This window comes from Arvicanthis niloticus, chromosome 14 (assembly GCF_011762505.2).
Source record: "Arvicanthis niloticus isolate mArvNil1 chromosome 14, mArvNil1.pat.X, whole genome shotgun sequence".
In the NCBI taxonomy this organism is placed as follows: domain Eukaryota; kingdom Metazoa; phylum Chordata; class Mammalia; order Rodentia; family Muridae; genus Arvicanthis; species Arvicanthis niloticus.
Window position 1 is genome coordinate 31131291 of NC_047671.1, and position 19495 is coordinate 31150785.

A 19495-nucleotide genomic window follows, 5' to 3' on the forward strand; every position below is an offset into this window, starting at 1 on the left:
TACTACTTTTAATCTTCCACAAGGCTCTTCACACACTTGGTCAGGGTACCTTGAATTTTAGTGTTCTGAGGATATCAGAAACTGGCCAAAAAGCTTCATGGCCTGTTGTGATATTTCCACTAGGGTTTCCAGATGATCTTAGGGATCAGGTCATGAGTTTGAACAACTCCTGGGCTTGTCCTCTGTTATATTAAAAACTTTTAATAAAAACTGTCATTGTTTCTCAGGAAACAAAGATTTGACAGCACTGTCACCTCATGAATCTAACACAGGTGGTGAAAACAGGTTACCCTAGGGAGCCCTGTGACTTCCTCCTGAATATTCCATTTTCCCAGCTGGTGACCCTTCTATAAGGACAGTGCTCTCACGTGGGTCAGGAGGGTGGGTGGAGTGTAAGATGGAGCCCTAGAGAAGTCACAGGGCTCCCATCTGCCACAAACTGCAATGGATTGTTAACACAGACCGGCTTCATCTCAAGGCCATGTTTACATTAAATGATACATTCAGAATCTGCAAAGCTCTTTTTTTTTTGGTAGCTGAGCCTGTGAAATCCCATGGGGGTGTATGGGGGAAAGGTGCTTAGAAATAGCTCCATTCAGTAAAAGAATTAGGGCATTTTGGAAACAGTCAAAACCTGTTTAAATTATATGAAACCCTAGTGGGGGGAGAGTTTTAAGAATGGGAGTTTGAAATGAAAATTTTCCACATTATTTCAGAGTTTCTGCTTCCTTGCTGAATGTTGCTTGTTGCTTTTATAAATAATATTTCCTCCAGCTGGCACACTTCAACAGGATCCATTCAAACAGATTACATGGAACATTAAGCAATTCCGGTACCTTTCTCAAGCACAACCAAAGGTTATGTTATTCCCTCCATCATTCCCCTGGGCTTATATTGGCCAGGGATGAAGTTGGTGGTGCTATGGAGAAAATTTCAAGGAAAAGGCGAAAGTGCTAGGGTTTTTTTCTTAGACAACTCACAGCTTTCAACCTTGGTCCTGTCTTTGCAGAAAGGTTCTTTTATTTGTAATTCCCATTTCCCAAAGGGTGAGGAGAAAGAAGGAATGTCTCTGAGGGTCTTTTACTTATCCTTGTTTCTTTCCTGGATGTATTTTAGTGGACAAACCATGCTGCAACCTGTGATCCGGGGTGGCATGCCAATCTGGCATTTTGGAAATAGCCATGATTTCTATCAGCAGAAAAAAAAAATTGGCCGATTGACAACTAAAGGTCAAGTGAACAATGACTCTTTTGTGTCTGGACACAGTTGGGACAGTGAACCTTTCACCAGTTTCAACAGAACCTCTGAAACACAATTATGTAGAGGCACTGGGGAAAAATCCATGACCTCTTTTAGAACACATAGGACTTTCAAGGTGACCACGTAGGTTACAGAAGGTATGGAGCCTTGGGGACTACTCTTTGTAATGAGGGCAGTCCTATAGTTTCTCCGTGGCTTTTTAAAAAGTAAGACAGAGACCACAAGAAGGCTGGAAAATGGAAATACATTGATTAGCACAGGGGACCATTGGCTTCATATGGTTAACAACCATCATGTGGAAAGGATAGCTCACTAATGAAATAATCCTTGGGAGTTGAGTTGGTTCAATCAGTGGAGCGAGGAAAGGCATATACAAGAACATATTAAAATGTGATTACTAGTCATGTGGCTTACTAGAGACCATTCCAAGGGCAAAGGGGTCGGGCTGGCACTCAGCAGTCAAAAGCAGAGGGACTTACTCTCACCAAACACAGGGCAGATGGCAGTGAGGACAGGCACGGTTACAAATAGCTGTGGGCACTGTCAACATCAGCTGTACCCACAGATGTGAGAACACAGACTTTACCCAAACACAATGTAGAGAGAAACCTGTCCAATGAGATAGATACTGTTACCACACTGTTGTCCGTAAGTACTCTGACCTGCAAAACCAACTATCTCCCTCAAGGGTATGATACTTTTAGGGAAGGGCCAGGTGGGCCTGTGCTGTTCTCTCATGACACAGAGTCTGTGCATTGTTATTATTTTTGGAGAGTAATCTGCAACTTATCTAAATTAGGGGCATCTCTGGAGGGTCCTGGAAGACCTGTTGGTTCCTACTTCCCCCTGGAAATCTTGCCTCAAAGCATGACACTATGGGAAGTTATCTAACCTACAATGTAGATGTTCCTAAAAGCAGGTATTAATGATTGTGCCTCAAAGACCTGATGTGTAGGGCACAGCTTCAGGTGCCACAACAGCACCTTATGCCCAAGGGACACTTATACTTCAGGACACAGAGCAGTCAGGCTGTCCTCAGAAACCAGAGGTATGGGCTTCATCCTTCCTTGAGTTGCTAGTGGAATGATACTTCAGAGCTATACCAGAGTTCCCTGTTTTTCTCTGCTCAAAATTTCTCCCCATCACTCTCTGTAAGAGATCCTCAATCCTCTCCCAGCATCCTCGGCTCTATCCTACTCTGTTCTTTGCTGCCTTTTCACTACAGTATTTTAGTTATCTGCTTATAGCCTTTCTCACTTCTCCACCCGCACAGTAAGCTCCACAGGAGCAAAGATTTTTGTCTATTTTGTTTACAGTTATATCCCAGCACATGTCCCCCATAAACAACAGATAAGTTGGATATTCGGGAAACAAAACGAATATGACAGCAAGCCTACATGCTCCGTCTTGCACCTGTGGTTCAGGTTGTGAGCTTCCAGCTGTTTCTTTGCTCCACCATCCTGGATCCTACCTGTCTGAAATCGTTAGCCAACTACGTGATCTCTTTTATAAGTTGCTGTAGTTGTGGTATTTTACCACAGCCAAGAAAAGTAACCAAGACAAAAGTCATGCAAGGTGACTCAATGGGCCATGGTGTCTGCTGTACAAGCCTGACAATCGGAATTCAATCCCCACACCCACATAAAGGTTGAGATAGAAAATTGACTCCAGGTTCTCTGACCTCCAAACATATACCTTGGCACCAGACCTCACAGCACACATCATGCATGCACACACATATGACAATAAGTATTAGGATAAATAAAACACTAATAAATACATTGTGTGCTTTATAGATCTTCTATTGACTTTGATACTCTTCCAGGTGGGGAAAGTTCTGATCAGTCTCTGCTAAGTAAACTATTTCTAAACAAAACAAGCTGGATATGTGGCATACTCGGGAGGCAAAAGCAAGGAGACTGCCATGGGAGGAAGGCTATCCCCCGACATATAGTGAGATGTCACATCTCAAAACGACAATAATAAATCTGGTTTATGTGTCAGTCCATGAATTCCTGTGTTGACTTTCCTGCAATAGATTGTGACCTGGAAGTATAAGCCAAATGAAACCTTTTCTCCCAGGATAACTTCAGATAGAACATTTTATCACAGCAACAGATATGGAAGTAGAACACCATAGTTTTTCCTACATAGACATGATAAAGGTTAACTGATAAATACGGAATGGTAAGATTAACAACAGTGTCAGGAGAAAACGGTTACAATAATTCATAGTAATAAAAATGTGAATGGTTTCACTTTCTTTCTCAAAATTATATTTTGTTACATTTATTTATTTATTTATTTATTTATTTATTTATTTTTGTGATATGTAAAAGGATGCAGGACCCATCTGATAAGAGGAAGTAAAGTAGGGTAGGTGACACAGCATAGGGCTTCTACATAGATTTATGAGATACCAGCAGCATGGTACTGCCACGATCTCATAATGGAGATGGTCAGGAAAGTGGCATATATAGTGTTAATACCCAGGAATGGGCCAAGTGTGAGTTTATCATACTGCTCAGAACAGCACATGCTTTAAAGCTTATGAATGGTTTTTTTTTTTTTTTTCTGGAAGTTTTCATTTAATAGTTTCAGGCCATGATTGATATTGGGTCTCTGAAACCTTGGAAGGGAACTGCAAATAAGGAGTGAATCAATAAATTTAAAGCATCTAAACAGTACAGACACTGAAAAAGAAACTATCAGAAGGCTTGGCTGCCAAGCTAACTTTTACTAGGGTATTCAATATTTGCCAACATACAATCTTCTTTTAGTTTAGCTCTTATAACACATATGGTTGTAGTGCCCACCTGGACTCAACATAGAGAGTATGTCTTATTGTACAACTGACCCTACCATATCAGATAAAGGCAACTCAAACAGTGCTGTAGAAATGACTCAGACTGTTTACTCTGCAGGGAACCACCTGCATCACATGGCTGTCTGATCCTAAAGATAGGAAGAGTGCAGGGCAGGAGCCTAAAGCAGGACGTGCTGACAACGAGGTGGAAGCTACCCAACTGCAGGGCTAGGAGAGAAGCAGAAGTCTGCTTCTCCCCGCGGAGAGTCACTTACTTCCTGGCTCTCGCCTAGCTAGCATTGCCCCTGCTTCTCAGCAGCCACTAAGTTAGGGACAAGAGAGGAATTTTACCTGGGAGCAGACACTTCCAGAAAAGGGGGCAGAACTTGAAATGAGAAGACATATTTAAATTTTATTATAAAATAGTGACTCCAGGACTTATTTCAATATCTAAGATCTTCACAGAAAAACCCGGCATGCTAGACCTTCTACTGTGAGCCCACAATGCAGGCGATGGGGTTATTTCCTCAACTGAAAAAAAAATATACCTGGAAGCTCCAATGCTGTCACTTCACTTGTCACTTCAAGCAGTTTCTGAGGAAACTTCAGACACAGTCATTTATAAAACACATGACAAGGCTGTTGGGCTTTTACTTCACACCCGCTTCTTCTAGCTGAGGGTCATGATTGATATTGGGTCTCTGAAACCTTGCTGTGGGGACTCAGGCCAGAGGTGGACACAAGCCACCATAAACATGGGGACATGAGCTCAGCATTAAATTAGGGGATGGACAGTTGTGGTGTGAATGGCAGTGGTTCACAGAGAAGGTGGTCAGTTTGTGAGACAAGGGGAGGAGACACCTGGACTCTGGTTCCCAGCTTGTTCCTAGCACTGATCTTATGCTTCCTGGAGAGTCTGCGAGTTGCCTGTGACTGCCACTAACATGAACTCTGCTAACATAGATGAGATATATTTCTGTAAATGGGACTCTGACCAATCTCAGAAGATGAACAATGCTTACTGTTAAGTATAAGGGTACTTTTAAATTGCAAATCAGCTTCAGTGGCCTGACCAATTCCTGTTTCTTTTGTAGTAAAATCCCACTTCCCATAAGTCACTTTGGCAAAATTTCTCTACAATTTTAATCATAAAACATGAAACCTTTCACTAATGCAACTAGGATGCTTTGTGATATTTAACACTAGGGATAAGCCCTATATTGTGATACATTGATTTTGTTCTTAGAATTTACTACTTTTATGTGTATGTGTGTGCACCTGTGTGAGTTATACACAACATGTGTGTGCAGATGGCCACAGATCCTCTTAGAACTAGAATTACATATTGTTGTCAGCCACCTGACATAGAGTACTCTGAACCAAAACTGGGTCTTCTGCAAGGACAGGAAGGCCTAACTGCCAAGCCAGGGACCCTGAAACACTGCTTTCTAATATGCTTTTTCCAGAACACCAACTCCTGAGTCCCTAAGATTGTAGGTTAGTTGTGTTTTTTGACCACTCCACAGTTTTCCCCAAACACATCTGCAAATACCGTAGCAGCTTTCTGAGACCTCAGATTGTTCCCTCTGTGCCCTGGAGATGCATGGTAAAGTCGTAAAGATAAAAATGTCTCTGTCGTCTTTATACTTTATAGAGAGATATAATTTCTGGTGTTTGTATATATTTGGTGGGGTGTGTCACATGCTTGTGAAAGTGTGGGTAAGCAAGCCCATGTCTGTACAATGCACAGGCCAAAGCAAGAGAGTGAACGTCTTCTATTACACTCTGTCTCACTTCCTTAAAGCAGGATCTCTCACTAACAGAAAGCCCAACTTTGTTTCTAGGTAGGCTGGTCAATGAGTGCTTGGGTTCTGCCTGTCTCTGCTCCCTTCACCCCGCCCACTGTGCTGGGATTATAGCCCTATGCAGCCATGCCCAGCTATTTATGTGGGTCCTGGGGATTTGAACTTGGGTAGCTCATGTTTTCAGAGCAAGCACTCACTGAGCCTCCTCTCCAGCCCTGACATACTGAGAGTTTAAAAGAAAAAACTGAAATAGCATATATTCAAGCAGTAATTTAGACAAATTCTCTTTTTTATACTCCCATATTTAAAGACTATCCTTAGATGCAAGTGATCAATCTGGATGTTCCCATAAGGAGACAGATTCTATGATGCCAGGGGTAAATCCATGCAGGAAAACCCCATGAGTTTATAGGTAATGTATTAAATATCATTATCTTCTACCTACCTAACTCTATCATCAAGTGGCCACAACACAGACCCAGCCTCAGGCTTTACAGTCCCCAGATCTCAAGCAAAGTCCAGCAGGAGAGAGTCAGGGGGTTACTTGATGATCTGTTACTTCACCATCTCTGATTTAATTTTAGCTTGCTCTGAAACATGCCTGTCCACAGAAAACAGCATAGGAACCATTTTTATTCTCTCTAGTACGCATGCAAAGCTGACTTGTATAGTAGCTTCACTGCACACAGTAGGTATGCACAGCACATTCACGGCTGGGCCATGACTTCACTCCGAGAAAAGGAGCCTGGAGTCTTACTGCTGCACATTCTGTAAGGCGAAACCTGCTTACTGATTACAGGGAGAGCCCCTCCTATCACACTCATTCCCAAGGGATGCCAAGAATCACATTTTAAGGTCAGAAATTTCCCACAACACAATCTTGGAAAGAAAACTAAGAAGTTCTAAGAAGAAAATAATTGCCATTCTCTTTTTAAAAGAAATATTATTAAAGGCAGGTTTATTGGGAAGCAATTTTACTGGATCCAATGGCTGAGGAGAGGGAAGTTGCCATGAAGGGGGGGGTGGGGTGAGAAAGAGAGAAAGCACCCACGCAGAGTGAAAAAGAGCAATAATGGATATTCTTAAAGAAACCTCTGAAGGTGATTATAAGTCATTAACAATGCGTGAAACAACATCAAGGTGCGTGAGTCAGAAATGGGAGCTGAGGAGGTCAGTTTCGTTGACCCGAATTCCCAAAGGTGTCTGATTGAGGCTGGCAGGTAAGGGACCAATTTGTGTCCTAAAGTCCATGTCTGAAAGGCAAATTCCACTCCCTGGGCAACAGGGTCTTGTAGAAATGTGAGAACTTTCCTCTAAAATATTACCGTGTCTTCGTCCAAGCAACTTGGAGCAGTGGTAGGACATGAAAATTACTTGTTCATAAATATTTACCCTGCTGGTTCAGGCTGAAAGCCTCCTGAAGCTGAGAATCCCGGCCAATCAATGTAATGTGAATTCACAACAAGAACTTTAACGAACACTGCAAACCTTCAAGAGTTACTGTGGTAGAGCTCTTAACTACTCGGGCTAAACTCCTGAGCCTTGTCTCTGGGGATAGGTATGTTCGGTGCCTGAAAGAGTGTTCAAGGGGAACTGGGAACTGTCCCCATGGGCTTCAACTGGACACAACTTGTTTTCGATGTGTGACTGTAAACATCTAGCTGTGTTCTCGTTAGCAAATTCGCAAAGCTGAAAAATGCTCTCCTATTCTCATCTCGGCCCGTCCCTTCTCTTCTGAACTTCTGGCCTGACTGTTCGCTTTGTTCCAGCTCCCACGGCATCTTCATGTGCTCCGAATTCTCCCCTACGCCTGGCGCCTCTTTTGGCGCAGCCTCTTTTGATCGGGACCGGCCTCCTCCCCGCTTCTCCTCATAATCCTTCCTCCTAAATAGTGCTTCAAGAGGACAATCACAGTTCACAGTCGAAGCTCCCTGCACCCACTAAGCCCGAAGCATGAGAGACTGTCTTGTTAACAGCAGCAGAAAAGGCTGAATGGAGCATGAATAATTAATAACCATTTCTGTTGGGTTCACATTCCATTTGCCTTTTCCTGGAATTATGTAATATGGTTGTGTCCTCTGCAGGAGAAGTTCAAGTCCCCCTTAGTTTCTCCTGCACTGTTGCCATACTTAGTTAAATGGAGAGTGGGAAAAAGCATGGAGCTGCTTGCTGTGTGAACCTTCCTTCAGTCAGATAATGACTCATATCTAAACCACTTGTCAACTCTTTGACCTGGTTATCCTCATCTGAGAAATCACGCTGGCTCAGACTCGGTCTAACACAATTTACTTATATGGTGGCTAATTTTTGTTACAGACTCCAAGCTTACAGCAAATGATTTATTTACAAAGGTTCAGTAGAACTCTCCCAGCCCCTCTCTCCGTCCCTTCATCCCTGCAGTGAGCTTTATGGCACATACAACCCAGGAGAAAAATTGGACAAAAGATAGACCTATTTATAGGAGAAACACTAAAAATAATACACACCTGCACTTAAGCAGTTATTTAAATTAATATTTAAAATTAGAGGCGGATGTCTGTTTCACCTGGCAACAATAGAGAGGTTGATAACCTATTGTTTCTAGATACTAAAATTTACTTTTTGAGAAAGAAATTCCCAACCATTCTGAGGTCTCTTGATTGGAGAGCATAGGTACTTCCACTCTGGAATTGCTGTCTGAGAGTTTGAGAATGGGAGGGAAAAAAAAAAACCTGGGACATTTTGAGTCTTTTAGATTTTGAGTCTTTTATACTGAAATTAGGAGGGTAAAGAGTAATATCAGAAGCATCACATGGAAAGCGGTTCATCTGGACTGCTCGACCCTGTACTGATATCTACAGGAGTCACTTTCAGATGTCTCCAGACAAGAGTATCTCCTGTTGGAAGTTAAAGGAACTTTGGCAAAATCAGCGCAATCATTCAGCATCACTAAGCACAGGGAATATACGTCATAAACATTCCCAGTTGGGACAGTTGTTTATTGGGGTCAAGCAAGAATTAGAGAGAAACAGGTTGGATGACATTCTCCAGGGGACTGAGACAGCAATGGCTGGGAAAGCCAAGGTGGAAGGGCTCGAGAGGATTCAGAATCGCCCCTGAGCATCAAAGAGGACCTTTCTCAGTTGCAAACCACCTCAGCGGTGGTTTTCCATTCCCCGTGGTACTGGCAACTGCTTAACCCCACCAGTGTATTCTCAGTGAAGTGAAGGTGAGCAGAAGCACCCAGCTAATTCCTCTGAGCCAGCTCTGGCAGGCTGAGAGCTGCCTTCTACACTAGACTAGCCCTTCATGCGCGCAAGGAATGAGTCATTACTTGGGCTCAACACGGGAACATGATTTATTTTGAAAACAGTGAAGTAATTGAGAGTTAAACTCAGCGTAATAGAATCTGATACTGAAAAATAAATGTTTATGAAGTACTAGGTAATGTCAAAGCACATATCTTGAGTGCGGGGCATCAGAGCAGAAGCAAAGGCAGGAACAGAAGCCAGAAGCGGCAAGTGTTGGCTGTCTCAAGCAGGTGCTACCGTAATCCCCTCCCTCCTCTCAGTTAATCCCACTAAAGTGGGTTCCATCATGCAAATGCTCACACTGCAGACCAGTCACAAAGACTCCAGGACAGCTCACCACTGAACAAATTAGGGAATGTTCACTGGCTTCTTTCATGGCTGTTGCCCTTGGTTGGTCATTGTGTTTGTTCATTTGTTAGTGCATCTTTATGTAATATTTATACCTGTTTTACAGATACTCGGAGTTCTGTAAAGTAACTTATTTAACCATCAGGGCACATCTATGAATAATATATCATACTCCCACTTTGCAGTGTGAAATTTTAAGCCTCCGACAAAGTAAGGCACCCACTTAAAGACAAACAGCAAGTAAATGGGAGAGCTGGCCTCTAGGCTCTAGCAGTTTGTTTTTGGATATTCAGAAGGGGAAATGATTTCATGAAATGGGACTGATGGTGTAACATTGAAATAGCAAGGTATGGTGAGATAGCTCAGCAGGAAAGCACCTGCTTCACCAGCCAGCTCGATGATCTGAGTTTGAGCCCCAGAACCCACATAAAGGTGGAAGAAAGAACTTGGGTCAAAATGTCCTCTGGCCTCTGAACGTACATCATGGCATATGCACACCCATGCAAACAGTATGCACAGAGATAATAATTTTAGAAAGTATGTAGTTAACCACGATGGTTTGAGACTATATGGATAGGTGGGAAATGTGAGGAAAAGTTTCAGGAAGAGACAGGAATGTATTATTCTCTCTTCTCTCCAGACTTTGTCAGTGACTGCTGGGCATCGTGTCTATTGGTGTTAAGCACCAGCTTTTTCTCCTATGGAAGCTGCCTTCTCCTAAGGCAAGGGATAATAGGCCCATCACTGGAGACGAGGAACGTCCAAATGACTAAGGATCTGTCTGCTTCAGTTCTAGCTAAAACTAACAGTTCAGAATGCACATACTTGAAAATTTCACACTTCTCATTTGGCAACAGGACAAGCTACAAATGCTGTTGTTTCTGCTCAGCTGTCTAAGCTTGTTAGTGTTATTGATAAGTAAGTGCCATTTTGACAAATTGCTGAAGCTTCAAGTAAGTGCAACCTGCAAACATCCACCTGCATATGAAGAATTGCAACTAGTTTAACAGCGAATACTGTCCCCAACTCCTGTCAAGGAAAGGGATTTCAGCTTTGCTGTTGGCCTTGTGATTGTCTACAAGCCTTTGTTGAGATGTCTGAGAAACCAGAGAGAAAGCACCCCAAGTGCAGAAGAGATAGAAGCCATGCTTTGAGAAGGAAAGGATGCAAGCAACTTAAAAGATTCAAGTACAACAGAGAGTTAGGTACTGACAGTTCTGAGAATGCACACCTTCCCTGTACACAAGATATTTGGGTATAAACCCTAATTGGAACATGTGTTTAGAAAGATTGGACAAAGTGCACAGACCAGAGCTACTCCCAAATCTTCTGATAAAATTTACCACTCAACCACAGCAAAAGCCACAAGTCTTTGTAAAGGTTTCTGGGATGAGGCATGGGGCGCAGGCCATGACAGACACACCTGACTCAAAGTCAGTGGCTTGGACTCTGAGTTCGTAAAATCCCTTTGGAAGAGAGAAGGACATACTTCTAAGTAAGTGACTAAGACTAAACCTTCTGCTAATAGTGACACACTGGGCCGGGTCAAATTTAATCTCATCTGAAATGTGGAAAAAGAGGACTAGAGAGAAAGTGCCTGCCACACAGGCATGAGAGACCTGAGTTCAATCCCCAGCACCCAGCCAGCCAGTAAGCTGTATCAGTGAACCTCAGGTACAGCTGGAGACTGTCTCAAAAACCAGGTTAGAGATTAATCAAGGAAGACACCTAAAATCAACCCCTTGACTTCTGTACTCATGTGCACACCTGCACATATATGAATACACACAGAAATGTGTGTGCGTGCAAACACCCACATACACAGTATTTCAATGTTCCTGTGCTTTAATATCAAAACATAAGATATTTGAAGATATATTGTATATTCTCAAGCATAACTCTTGATTGTCTGGTATTTATTGCATACATTTTAATATTCTTATTATTCTTATTTGGTTTAAAAATAATAATAAAAATTGAATGTACTTTATTGTGGAGTCAAACTGTGAAGGACTACAAAACCTAGATCAGAGGATGGCTTAAATGTGGATGGGACAGTTGCTCATTGACATATATAACATCACCTTCTCCCTGGTCCACTGCCAGATCATCTTTTCCAGCATTCCTTGCAGTCACTGTGTCTTATGACTGAGTTCTAACCGTTGGGATATAAGCAGAAGTAAGCAGTCCCACTTCTAGGAGTGTCTAAGCAGAGATTAGGTCTGACTGTCTGGAATAGAGATGACCCCCAATGTGACCTTGGATCCTGCAAACTAAAGGAGGATTCTTCAGTCTGCACAGAGTAGTGACATCTGCCTCCAGACATGAACACCTACGACAGGCTAATCTAAGCAGAGAAGAGAAGTGAACTTCTATTTTGTTCAGGTGCTGAAATTCTGGGGTTTCTTTGTTACGATGGCTACCATTATCCCAACTAACATTAGTACCAGAAAAGACCATGATAAAACATACGACTCCCCTCAGCTACAATCACCACACAGTCCTGCTCTTTGCAAAGATCATTTTTCAAACAATAGAACAGAGGACTAAAGTGTCTGCCTGGATTTAAAATCTGAAAAACGGCTGCTATTTAGTTCACCTGTGTGTAGGCTTTGCTCTCTCTCTCTCTCTTAACACACACACACACACACACACACACACACACACACACAGAGAGAGAGAGAGAGAGAGAGAGAGAGAGAGAGAGAGAGAGAGAGAGCTCTATTTTCTTTGAATTAGTTGCCAATACTTATAAATGGGGAAATTTCACATAGAGCTGAGTTTTCATCTTCTGAAAAATCACATGTCCTGGCTCTCTGGCTTTATTCTCTTTTTTTGTGTAAGTCAGGCGACTTCTCAACAAACCTGACTCTTTATGGCTGCCTTTCATCTTGTACATTGTTTGCTTGGGTTTTGACTGGAGGAAAATGTGCCTGGCTGGATTATCACAAATAGCTCTGGATTAAAATCATACACAAAGTAGCTACACTATAATTACAAGAAAGAAAGAAAGTTACTCCCATGTTGAGAGCTTGCTTTCTGCTGTTGGAAAGTGCAGAAACAGCCATCCAAACTCCATTATTATTACTGTTACTATACTACTGGTCTGATATTGTTCTATATGGTAAGTTATGACTTACCCATACAGATCCTACTTTCTTTGATGTGGCCATTTAATTTAACATATGGTTTCAATTATTATTATTTGTGGACTTTTAAAGAACAGCTATTTCGCACTGCTTTTATGAGCCTCTTAAATCTTTTGTGAAATTATAGTATAAATAAGTAAACAGAGTTAAACATTGTAGTTAATACTTAATAACTATAAAGTTATGTCAAGAGAGCAGTTGACGCTGAACACTCATAAAGTTCCAGGCTGTGTCGGATTAAATACAATTATTTGTTTCTTTCCTTTTGAGAATAGGATAGAATAATAAATATTTTTACTCTTCCTAAATGCTTTATAATAAACTAGAAAGACTTGCTTATTTGTTATTGTAGTTTGAAGTTCACATTAAATGTAAAATATGAGTATAACTGTGCCCCAGAACCTGGTGAAGTCAGCTCTCAGTGTAGAATAAAGACTAAAGGAGAGGCGCCTGGATTCTCACCAGAAGGAAACAGCTCCCTCCTAAAGGGCTAGGAAAAGGGATGAGATGGTAGTAGAGGAAAAGCTCTCTCTGAACCCAGGGGTGATCCTTGGTGAGTTCCAAGTCCTCAGAGCCTTGGTGTCAACCGGCCTCGGGGTGTGTGTGTGTGTGGGGGGGATGACCTTATGCGGAGTGACAGCTCAGATCCCCTACCTTTCCAAGCACCCAGGGGTCGGGAACAACACTCAGCAACTGGAAAACCTCCGCCATGACCCGATTTTCAAATTCTTCAAATCAACTACAGTGAAGACAAACCACAAACTGACCACACAACGGCTAAAATGAGTGGCTAAATTATGATGCAGGACAGACAATCCAGCCAAGGAAAGACGGATGTATGCAACACATGCGGCAATATTTCCTATATGCATTGTAGGTGCAGCTGTGGAGTATTATGTGGCTCCTCCCATAAATAGCTGCTGAGGAATTATTCATTTAGGTTAAATATATATAGCTTTTTAAAAATAGCCTTAAAGTGTTCTATTAAAAAGGAATTTTGTCACCCTTCGTTGGTTCCAGGTAAGACACCCTAAGAGACATCTGCCCAATTCTCTCAGATGGATTAATCCCACCATCCACCCTAGGATGTAAAGTAGACTGGTCATAGACATTCACTGCCATAGGCATCGTGTGGGCTTTGGTATAAAAGCAGCCATAATTCTGACTTTGAATGAGACCAGTCTTAGAAATAGGTACCCGAGACCCAGAACAGCTACAGTGGAGTCTTTGTGAGTAGAGAGCATAGCGTTTATGATTCTCACTTCCCTTATCTGATGGGGAAGAAATACCTCCCAGGATTGTTGTGAAAAGGGCATGACATAATGTGGGTAGCAGCACTAGGAAACTGTACTGTTAGTGACTCCAAGGTATTAATTACTGTCACATGACGGTGGAATTAGTCATGACAAGCTTCAGGAATGTAGTGATGCTTCTAGGGTAGGCAGAAGTGTGGGCTGCAGAGGAGGGGCAGGAAGAGCATGCCTTTTTTGGTTTACCTCCTGAACAGGGCCATGTGCTGAGCTATGCCGCAGTCCTGGTGCTGTGTTAGGAGTCAGGCCTGGAGATGATTCTCGGTGGTTGGAGTATCTGTGATGTGTAGCTCAAGGACAATGTTGGTCAGAATGGAGGCACCTGGCTGATCATAGCAGTGACTCCTTGGGTCAAGATTACCAGCCTCAGAAACAAATGTTTATGCTGCTGGATTTTTATTCTCCAAACTTCTAGATGAGGATATGGAATGGGGGACTCAAAATATGCATTTCAAAACACCTCCAAAGTGCCACCAATACTTCTGACTTAGGGAGCACATTTTGAAAATTACTGAGCTAATGTAAGCAATGTGATTTATTCTGATTATGAGCAAATCAAATAAAATGAGATTGTGCTTGGGTATGTGTGTGTCAGAGGAGTTTCTGGAGACAAAAAAAAGAAAAGAAAAAAAAGAAAAAGAAAAAACCCACCACCACCACCACCACCACCACCACCACCACCACCACCACCACCACCATCACCACCACCACCACCAAAGCAACAAGTGATGGGAACCTGATTCAGAAAAGGGTCTACAACAGTTCTAGTCCAGGCAGTATCAATTAGATGTAATGCCTGGGTACCATCATCAAAATACATCCACACTGTTATTTTTCTCCTGTTTGACTCAGTATGTAGATTCCTTGCAGCCTACTGGGTAGGCTCACTTCAAGTCACTTCAAGTTCAAAGCTAATAGAATATTTTGAATGACAAGCCTCCCAAGATTACACAAAGTGAGAAAGACTCAACTGTAAAGGGAATCTGGGTATTATTGGGGAAAGTGTGTTCATGGATGTTTAGGAACAAAGCCAACCCCAAGAAAGTGGCCCAAGAGAGGGAAGGGTCAATCAGTAGAGCAGAAAGAAACCTCACAAGAATTAGACTGGAGCTTTGTAGAGCTTTAATTTAGAAAGTTAAAAAAGAAGTTAAACCAAACTCCTAGGCAAAACTTTCAAAAGTGCCAAGGGTGGGTGGACATGCCCACGTGCCTGGCGCCTTTTCGTCAGCTACTCAGTCTGTGAGCATCCTAAGGAACTGTGGCTCATGAGGTTCAGGTTTCAACACACAATTACCTATCCTACTGACCGAGGAAGGCTACAGAGTTGATTTGAAGGATTTCTTCATTGGAATAATTTAAACTCTTAGTCTTACTCACGTATTTCAGACACACATAATGCTATAAAGAGTAGCAACGTTTGAATGCCTCCCACCTAATTACCCAGATTTCCCCTTTGAAAGAACTCCATTGAAGATGAACAGAACTTTTGAGTCCTGGGTAGATCTTATGGATAGTTAGACACCATAAGAGCATATGACCACTGGGATGAGGGTATGTTAGGATTGCGGATCTGTGGGCTATTGTATACATTAATGCTGGGTTAGACAGACAGACAGACAGACAGACAGACAGACAGACAGACAGAGTACTATAACTCCAAATGTTAAAGCTCAACAAGAAATAAATCCAACTACTTAGAAGGCACTCATGTTTAAAGGAATATTTTTCTCTTAAAATACCTAGTCTTAATTCAAGTCATTATAACTTGAACAATTATCTTCAAGTGACTATAAACATTCAGTTGAAGTATTTGTTTTAGCTTGTGTAGATTTAAGCAGTTATGTAACCATGAGATAGTGAAAAAAAATTGGTCAGGGCAGTTTAGTTCTGTGGGTGGCCCAGACTTGCTACTCACTGAGAGAAAATAAATCTTTAAAACCATTTTAAAACATAAGCTGTTTCTAGGCACAGTAAAGCTAAGGAATGTGATTTTAATCTTAAAAATATTAGCAAATGGTAACTCAGAAATGTTACGGCTTGTATCACTTTCTACTTCATAGGTATTACTTAGATTAAATAATAATATAATTCACCAACTGGGTTCTTTATGACTGAGCTGAATAAGCCCAGACACCAAGTTGTTGCTCAGTTAAGACCACTCCTTTAGATATATTTCTTTATGTAAAGTAGGAGTTTATCTTATTCTAGGGTTTTTGTTTTGTTTGTTCTTTTTTTGTTTTTATTCTGCACTTCCATTAGAAGAAATCATTATCTTTCTCCTTTGCATGTTGTGATGGTTTGAATGAGAACTGTCCCCATAGTTCTGGGCATTTGAGCATTTGGTCTTCAGATGGTGGCACTGCTTGGGCAGGTTCGGGAGCTATGGCCTTTCTGGAGGAAGTATTTCACTGGGGGGTGGATTTTGAGAGTTTAAAGACCACTCCTATTCTAGTTTGTTTTCCCTGCTTCATGCCTGCAATTGAAGATGTGAGCCCTCAGCTTCTGGTTCTGCCTCTATTCAGCCATTACAGACTCTTTTCCCTCTGGAAGTATAAGCTCAAACGAACTCTTCTGTAAGTTTCCTTGCTCATAGGGTTTGATCCCAGCAATAGAAAAGTGACGAATGCACACTATACCCTGACAGTACCAGCTTTAGCTTGAAGTGGTGCCTTATGTTACTGGCATCTTTAAGAAATATAATTTTACCCACAAATAATTTGCCCAGAAGCATAAAGTATGTGTCTATAAATGCCAAAGTAAATTTCACTTTAGTTTGGCTGCATCATTTCTTGCTTTATTAATTTTTTAAAATTCAAATACAAACTAATGGATTTCATGATGCCGTTTTCACACAGATATATCATGTGCTTGCTCGCTCCCCCTGAAGGACTCTCCTTTCCCCTTCTCACTGATGCTCTCCCTCTACCCTGAAGTAGACACACCTCTGTTTTCACTCCACACACAAGCATGCACATGCACTTAAACCCATGCATGAGAGAATGCATGTAACCATTTGTCTTTCTTCCCACCATGACTTCTTGTGGTAGAAATTTCCCTGCCCAATCTATTTGCAGCGTGAGGCCTATGATTAGACAGGAAAAAGGAGCCAAGGGTGGCAAAGACACACACACACACACACACACACACACACACACACACAGAGAGAGAGAGAGAGAGAGAGAGAGAGAGAGAGAGAGAGAGAGAGACTCTCAGAAGGGAGGAGGAAGGTGAAATGGTTGTGGACGTGGACCTGCATGGCATCAAGCAAATAGGTAGATATGAAATCTAAAGGTTAGAGTAATTGGGTTAACCTAAATTGTGTGGGCATCTTGTGTATTGTAATTTTATTTTATATATAAATCCATTGGTTAACTTTAAGCATCTAGAGTTTTGATTAACTGGGTTACTGGAAGGTGGATCCTCCGACAACCAGGTGGTATGGCTGTGAAAGAATTAGCTGCCCCAGGGACAAGTGAACCGTAGCTGGACGCACAATGACTGGTTACTACGGGGCAAGCTAGAGAGAGTAGCCTGGAGGACACCCAGCTGGGACCAGGCATTAGTGCGGAAACACGGCAGCTGAGCCAGGAGCCAGCAGGACGCCTCCTTTTCTAATATCTCCCGCTACATCTCCTCTTGTTTCTCTCTTTCCCCTTAAGTTGTTTCGTTAATATGCACAAGGCACTGAAGAGACATTATGGGAAACAAAGGTGAGCCTGTGTTCTGCTCCCCAGGCTTGTTGGAGAAAAGGCTGACTGCACAAGGCTACTTCATCATGGGGTTTACAGAGCCGTAAGAAGTGAAGAGAAGAACACAGAAATGAAAACTCCAGTGAAAGATAGATGGCTCCTGGGTAAGAGGAAACTTCTGGGAAGAGCTATCTCCATCAAGACTGAGAAAAATACGCCAAACTGAATGAGACAGACAGGCAGTATTCCATGTGCAAAGGAATGAGAAGCAGAGTCCCCAGAGACACACTTAGGGGGAGGGTCACAGGAATGCGGTGGAGATGAAGTAGGAAAGGGGTGAACACTAAGCAATGCCTTCAGTGTTGGTTCCCGGCACTATAGATTTTGATGTGCAAGTGTCTGGCTGCTTGTGACCCAAGCCCTTATGGCTGACACTCTGCCCATGGCTCCTACTGTCATTTGGCACTGGATGGTGGCACAGACTGAGATCTTGGAATTCACTAAGGATGTCTCTGGGTTCAGAGTGAGGCTTTTCTTCAGTTTCTCCGTTACTCACATGTCTACTCTTTCTGACTCCTCAGGCAGGAGCCACCTCCCTATGGGTCTACACCTGTGGATCTCTCTTTTTATCTTTTTTCTACTCCTTGAGTTGAACTCTCCAAGTTCTGGAACATGAGTTTATTCAGACCCAGTTCGAAACTATGGTAGGATACACAAATAGATGAGACAACGTACAAGTGCCTTAGCTCCATTGAAGGGTGTAGGGTGATGACTCCTGTATCTAATACAGTATAGCATACATATAGAATAGTATGGTAGGGTATAGTGTATGTATAGTATAGTGCACGTATAATTATAATATAGATACATACACACACACACACACACACACACACATGTCCATTGTTACTATCCTAAATGCCTCAGAGTTTGATATAAACAGATAGTATGAAAACAGATATAGGGTATACTAAACTCTGTAGAGCTAAATGAACAGAAGGCATTTTGGCCTTACAATTTCTCTGCTTTGGATTTCCACATAATAACCATCAACCTAACTTAGTACATGAACAAAAATGCAATCTAACGCAGGAGTATATTTGTTCTATAAGAAAAGACTGCTTCAGCCAAGAACACACGACTAACTGGCCAGGTCATAAAAAAATAGGGACATATCTCAGTTTTCCTTACACCATAGAGCAGATGCCTAACATGGTCAGTTGAGTGATTTCTGTACGTGTTCTGTGCTTGGTCTCCGAATCCCCCTTGTGTATTCTTGCTTCAATTGCTTTTCTCATTGCTATGACAAAACACCATACAAAAGCAATCTGAAGAAGGAAATGATTGATTGTTTGTTTGGCTGGTTGGGTTTTTGTTTATGTTTAAAGAAAAGATGCAGTATATAGTTGTGGGAAAAGCTTAACCTTTACCCACAGTGAGGAAGCAGAGAGTGGAGAGGAAGTAAAGCCGAAGTGACTCGATTCCCCCAGTGAGGCTCTGCCTCCTATGGGTTTCACAGCCTTCCAAAACACTACCACCAGCTGGGGATTGAATGTTCCAACACAGAAGTCTTCTGAAGTTCTTTCACATTCAATCATAGTACATGCTGCTGTTAGAACTCTCTGGGACTCATGGTTCTGAGCACTGCTCAACTCATCAGTTGTTCTTTGCTCAAATTAAATTGTTCAATTTAATGTATCAGAAATGTGTATTTGTTTTTAAGTGTAGGTTTTACATGTATGGCTATTTTGCCTGCATGTTATGTCTGTGCACCATGTGTATGCAGGGTCCATGGAAGCCAGAGTTTTCAACCTCTGGAAAACCAGCCAGTACTCTTA

General features: G+C 42.0%; 1 protein-coding gene across 1 annotated transcript in view; it reads right to left on the minus strand.

Annotated features, from left to right (window-relative positions):
• Ccdc192 (coiled-coil domain containing 192) overlaps window positions 1-19495 on the minus strand; it is a 193212-nt gene that overhangs the window by 108853 nt on the left and 64864 nt on the right. The gene's annotated exons all lie outside the window — the stretch shown is intronic.